Raw genomic sequence first — 6,989 nt, 5'->3', positions numbered from 1 at the left:
ATGTAAAAACTAAAGATTGAAAACTACCTTGAACAAACATGATACTGGACTCCTAACTATTATAGTTATTGTCTAGTCATATAATTAAACTGAAACTACATCAAATTAAATATGAGTATCAACAGAAGCAGAAAAAATAGACACTTAATATGTTTTCTTTCTGTTTTCAGCTTCTAAGCTCCCTGCTGTGCTTAAGTCAAATACTGGGTGTGGGGTACATTAAGAATAACAGCAATGTTTATTATCCCTGTTCAATGTGGGCAAGATGTTTTCTTGCTTAATATTTTTTTACAAACTCTAATTTCCATGAAGTTAAAGTCTTTTACACTGTGACATTTAGCATCAAGTCACGGCCTTAGCAAATGAAAAATTATGCCATTGCGTAATGTCTAGAAATGAAACATGAACATATTAGTAATGAATCTTATTTCAAATCATTGAGTAATTGCTACAAATTTCCTTTACACAGTATCATCACCTAAAAGCACAGGAAAAATAAGATCACCCAGAGACTCCATAGCCAAAGATAAAACTATAAATTGGATTACATTTATGGTAGTTATCTATTTTTAATGTGAATGTTCAGCCTTTTTGTCTTACAAAGATCAATGGAAAAGAGGGCAGTATTTTTATTGGGCCATTAATTTTGAAATGAGAAATACTTCTGAGATGTATAGGTAGAGATTTTTCTGCAGGGTGGGCTGCTATGCCCATAGCCCGTAAAATCTACGTCTCCTCAGAAACTGCAACTCCTCAAGGCAACAGGATATAAAGTAGGAGGATTCAACTTGACACCAGAGAAAGGCAATTCCCACCATGCTGTTGGTTCAGAAAGAAACACCAAGTATAGTGTCAGTGTGTTTTATTTTTTCTAGTATTTCATTTGCTCAGAGAATCAAGTTGACAGGAAATAGGGTCAGAGAGCAGCACCTCATCTGAGTATTGCAGAGTCACCCTTGAGATTGATGAGCATGCCAAGGTTCTTTCATGGGGTCAGAAGGTGTATACATCAACTTGGCTCCTAGCCATGGATCTTTCCTTACAAGGATGAATTTTAAAACCTGTCTGAAGATTTTATCCTTAGGATCTAAAATAAGAATGAACTTTTAAACATATAATGCATGAGCTAATCATTTTCAGAATTGTTTGGTATCCTCAACAGATTGCAAATATGCACTGTCTGTGGAAGAAGAGCCAAAAAGCAGAGAAAACCACTGAGATTAAAAGAACATTAGAGCCAGGTGCGGTAGCACACGTACCTCAGCTTAGGGGGCTGAGACAGAAGGATCTCAAGTTCAAAGCCAGCCTCAGCAAAAGTGAGGTGCTAAGCAACTCAGTGAGACCCTGTCTCTAAATAAAATACAAAATAGGACTGGGGATGTTGCTCAGTGGTCAAGCGCCCCTGAGTTCAATCCCCGGTATCCCCCCCCAAAAAAAAAACTAAAATTAGGTGACAAAAGATGGCTAGAGAAGAATTTCAAGGAAACAAGATTAAAATATAACCAAAACATACCTTTGTATCAGTAAAAAGCAGAACTTGCACAGGAAAATGTGAATCTGTGATCTGGAGAACAAACTTTAGATTTCCCAGAATGCATAGTAAGGGGAGAAAGAAATTTTTAAAAATTAGGGGATTACAGTTATTTGGAACATAGAAACAAGAAAATAATTATCACAAGCAACAAAAGTATAAAAAAATTGTTTGAAATATATAAAATACCTGAAAATGGAGACTGAAAATTTAGTCTACATCTAGACTAAATCAAATGAGAGTGCTACATCCATAGTAAAAATTTTAATCACTGCCATATAATCAAACCAAATTGTTTATGATTCTCAACATTAACCACAGATGCTCAGCTGTTGCCTTGCTTGTAACATCCAAGTGTTCATTTGGACAGGGATGGATTCCAAGCCAGATGTTTAACCCTCTTTGATTAGCTAGGATTTTACTGCAAAACACTTTTCTCAATCTTGACATAATGTTCATCAATTACTAGGTGGAATATTGCAATGTAAAGGAGCAATCAAAGTTATCATTGTCTTCTAGAAAAATGATTGAGCTTTAGTCTTACTATAGTTCAGAAAATCCACTTCAGCCAGATACCACCTGCATAAACAGTGTACATCTTTGAACAATGTGTTGAACCTATTCAGCTAAGGGATGACAGGGGTATTGCACTTGGTCATAGCAGCACAGGTGCCTTCCATGCCACTAGGTAACAGACTTGTTGCAAAGTCTTGTTGCATATAAATATTTATAAGCACTTTGGGATTCTGTAAAGGTAAGTTGTTACTTTAGTTTCAACATCAGAATCCAAATGATAGTCATTGGACCATTAGACTATTGGACTGAAAAACAAAGGGGATTAAAAGTCTTAAGAAATCAAGCAGAAATTTTCCATTATTTACAAATACAAAACCAAAAAACCTGAATTAAACTGTTCCTTAGCACAAAGCCACCTTCAGCAAAAGTGAGGTGCTAAGAAACTCAGTGGGTCCCTGTCTCTACATAACATACAAAATTGGGCTGGGGATGTGGCTTAGTGGTCAAGTGCCCCTGAATTCAATCCCCAGTAACCCCCAGCCCCCCAAAAATGTTCCTTAGCAACATCAATTGGCAAGCCTTTGGAGTAATGTCTACAGAATTTCAATGAAAAGATTATAAAATAAGAATGTCCACAAAGACATTCTTTAATACAAAAATGCCCACAAAGCCTATGTATGTAGAAAAATTCTTGAAAAAATTATTTAGAGGAGTACTTAGTCAAGATGAGTGAAAAATTGTATTACTCAACTAATAGCCCAACTATATAAAAGGGCTCTTAAGGCTTACATAAGTTTGAATTTCAAACTTAGACTACAACAAAAATTGATATATGTGATGACAACAAATTAATAACCAATTACTATGTATATTGGCCATATGTTGATAAAATCTGAAAGTAGCTGTCCATTTGTATGATTGGACTTTCCTTTCACCTAAACCAACAATGAAAATAAAAACTAATTCACATTCATAGAACCTAAAATTTAGGGCATTTCATGAAATAAATGAATATGTGATTCTCCAAAAAATAAGAAAAAAGAAAAACAATTGGACAAGTATTGTCAGGTGTATTCAATAGGACAAATTTTCATAGATTTAGACTTTCTCAAATGTTTCTCTTCTGCTTCAGGATTTTTACCCACAATTCCAGAGCTCTATCTCATACCCCAAAGTTATCTCCCACTATTTTTTTTAGAGAGAGAGAGAGAGAGAGAGAGAGAGAGAGAGAGAGAGAGAGACTATTTTTAATATTTATTTTTTAGTTTTTGGTGGACACAACATCTTTCTTTTATTTTTATGTGGTGCTGAGGATGGAACCCAGCACCCCACGCATGCCAGGCGAACACACTACCGCTTGAGCCACATCCCCAGCCCTTCCACTATTTTTGATGATGATGTAAAATACTACTTGATGAAGTTGGATTCCAGCTCTTGTTAATAGCAATTAAGTACAGTTATAACACTGGATAAGAAGAAATAACTAAACTAGAAATTTCTACTCTCCAAACTCTGTCTCCCTTCCCCCTCAATACACATCTTCAGAGGTTCCAGAGAATAAGTGGAAACCATTCTTGTTGCCAAGTAACCTACAAACATTTTCCATTTCTTGAAAATTCATCTTTAATGACCTGAATCATTGACTTTTTCTAACTCTGAAAGGTAATTATATTATGTCACAAGCCCCTCTGCCAGGCAACCTTCATCAAAATTTTATAATACTCCCCCACTCATTATGCCAAAAGAATCATTTCTTATTATGTGCTTCCAAATACATAAAAATATTCAAAGAAAAAAGCTTGTAATTAAAAGTTATCAAAATACTAATAGAGGTTACCTCTGGATGAATTCTAGATTATGTTAAAGAACTTTCTAAATATTCAATAATACTATATTATTTTATAACAGAAAAAGATGTTCTAAAATCAATTTATACATTTTATATGGTATAGAGGATAACAATTATTTTAGAATATGTAGCAAAATATCTAGACATCAGTAAACACACACCTGCAGAAATATTAATAGTAATGATCACGTGGTAATAAATTATGAATAGACTTTACCTCTTGTGTATTTTTTGAAATTTTATGTAATGATAAAAACTATTTAATAATAGAAAATACTACTCTTATAAAACTCTAGGGCACAGAATCACATTGAGAAACATATATTCATCCATACCATAAAATATTTATTGTGTTTTACTGCTATTTCACTTTGAGAATTTAATAGACTATAAGGCACACTAGATAAGCCACCTGGTACTCAATAGATACAATAAAACAAGCAGAAGCAGAGAGGTGACACATTAGGGCTGTTTTGCCACGCTGCATGTGCCACAAGAGAGCACGGACTGCTTTAATTACTAGTCATTTGAATTTCTGATAGATATTATAGCAAAATTTAAATCTTGTTCATTTACTTTGGCAGCTTGACAACGGGCTCATTTACAATCCTTTGAGGGAATTGCAAATTTCCCAGGCTTCAATTTGGGGTGAGATGGCATTATTCATAGAAAAGTATGTAATGGAATTCAGGGCTGGATATTAATTAGTCTGAAAATATTTTTAACCCATCAGAAGACTGGTTTAAGATTTTTTTTTGTTTGGAAGAAATGATACAAAGAAAAAAAAACAGTTATAAACTTTAAAAATTTAAATAGGGTACAATATCCACATTTACAACATTCTTAATCTAAAATTTTATCAATAGAAAACTGTTAATATAATTATAAGATAAATGCTGATTTATACTGAGCCCTTCCAAAAATCTTCCAAAATTCTCTTGACTAATATTGTGAGCAGTGTAGTTTCTTTAAAATCCAAGCCTTTTCAGTTTTAGCATGTAAACTCGACAAAAACTAAAAATTTCCTTTTGTTTCCCCTCTATCCAGACTCCCAGTTCAGCACCATAAACATTTGAAATTCTGAATAAGCTCCACTTCTTAAAGGGTATGGGGCTGAGGCAAGGCCCAGGCCAAGTTAAAAAGCAACAACACAGTGTGAAGAAATTTGAAGGTGGATCTGTGGATGCTTTGAGAACTAACAGTGAAGGCTTTTTCTTCATAGGAAAAAAAAAATTTAAATTTCCAGGTTGTGTTTTAGAATCTTCCCACAGGCGGCATGTAAAAGGCCTTGAGTGAATATTTATCAAGCATGAATATTCATCTCAAGGGCAAAGAGGATTCAAAGCAAAAGACATTTTAGTGTTTTTTTCTTTTTCAAAATGCAAATTTATCTTTTTCATGACTGTTGTGTCCATGGGAGGCCCTTTGCATATCAATATCAGATATTTTTCTTAAAAGCCAATAAAGCATAATTTCACAGGATGATAAAAGTAAGTAATAAAGGATGATCAGATTTACATTTCAAAGTTTTACAGTCCCAAACAAATCAACTCATTAAACCTAAGAACAGTGGATGAATAAGCTTCCTACCTTAATAGTGTTAGAACAAGGTCCTAACTAGCCCTCTTAATGGGAATATTTCAACTTCATTCTCACCCTCTCTGGTCCCTAGGCTCAGGTATCTAACTCTCTGAATATGCTCGACATCATTCAAAATTAACAACCAGAAAAGCTATCAACACACAGGAAAAAATGGACTGGTCCATTACATCTGTTCATTTCCTCATCTGAGGGAATCTCTAATCTCAAGAGAACTTTCAGCTAACATAGACAAATCACAAGAAAACACTGACCTTTCTTCTTAGTAACTGAAAAGCAAAAACAGATTCAAATAAATAATAACTTTTCATTGTATAGACATCAAGTTTTTAACCTGATTAACATGAACCATACCAACAAAATTAAGTTTTGAAATTTGCTGTAGGTTTAAGGGTGCCTTTTGATTTTATTTCATTTTGGTGCTTGTGGTTCATGATTTAACAGAACTGGTTATCCAATCACCAAATCACTTCTTTGATGAAGTAAATGCTCTGGCCTGCAGTAAAGGTTCAGCTCTCCTTTGTCTAACTCCAGAGACTTTCAATATCCTCACCATAAGGCATCTTTTCATCTTGAATTCACTAAACGTCAGTCTCAACTAGAGAGTGCAACACTGGATACAAAAGAGCCGATTACTTGATATTTGTATGGACACTCGATTCCTCAGCAACACAGGCTGGTGAAATGATTCCCCATTTTCCCATGGCAGCTGTGCGTCAAGGGATGCATGCAGCCTCTCTAATGAGGACAGCAACTATATCTCCTCTCCAGCACAGATCTGTGAAAACAAAAATTTTTAAATAAGACTATGAGAAGATATTAAAAAGTCACAAACACGAAGAGAAGAAAAATCAAATTAAGAGTTCCTATATATTCAGGAAGTATCACTTTAAGCCCTTGAATGGATTGAAGTATTTAAGTCCACATAGCAAACCTCTTTTCCCCACTGTACCTCCCAAGATCCTGAAGAGTTAGGTGATCTGCCCGTGGTTACCGAGATTTAAAAAAAAAAAAAAAAAAAAAAGCAAGCATGGATTCAAACCTAGATGTGGCCCTAGAACCCATGCTCTGAATTTACTATGATATGCTATTTTCCTGTGACTGGCTTTATGTCAACTGTTTTTGTTTTGTTTTGTTTTGTTTTGTTTTGTTTTTAACAAAAGTCATAAATTGTCAATGTTATCCAAATCCAAATCCCTGCTTAAGTGATTTTTTTTAACTTCTAGATTTGCCTAAATAAAAATCAGATTAATTATAGCTTTAAAAACGACAAAATTGGTGGGAATACTGTTACTCTGAGAGTTATTACAGGACTCCCAACAGCTGCTCCCATGCAGGAATCCTGGCAGGCGTGTCCACACAGATGCCCTGGCCTCAACGTCAATGCAGGATCCCTGGCTGCTGGCCTACATAGGACCCCCAGCATCAGCACCAGTGCAGAACCCCTGGCCTCTGCTCCTGTGTGGACCCCCATCTACCAGTGTGGGGCTCCAC

The sequence above is a fragment of the Ictidomys tridecemlineatus genome, chromosome 8 (assembly GCF_052094955.1).
Source record: "Ictidomys tridecemlineatus isolate mIctTri1 chromosome 8, mIctTri1.hap1, whole genome shotgun sequence".
Taxonomy (NCBI): Eukaryota; Metazoa; Chordata; class Mammalia; order Rodentia; family Sciuridae; genus Ictidomys; species Ictidomys tridecemlineatus.
This window is presented reverse-complemented; position numbering follows the sequence as displayed.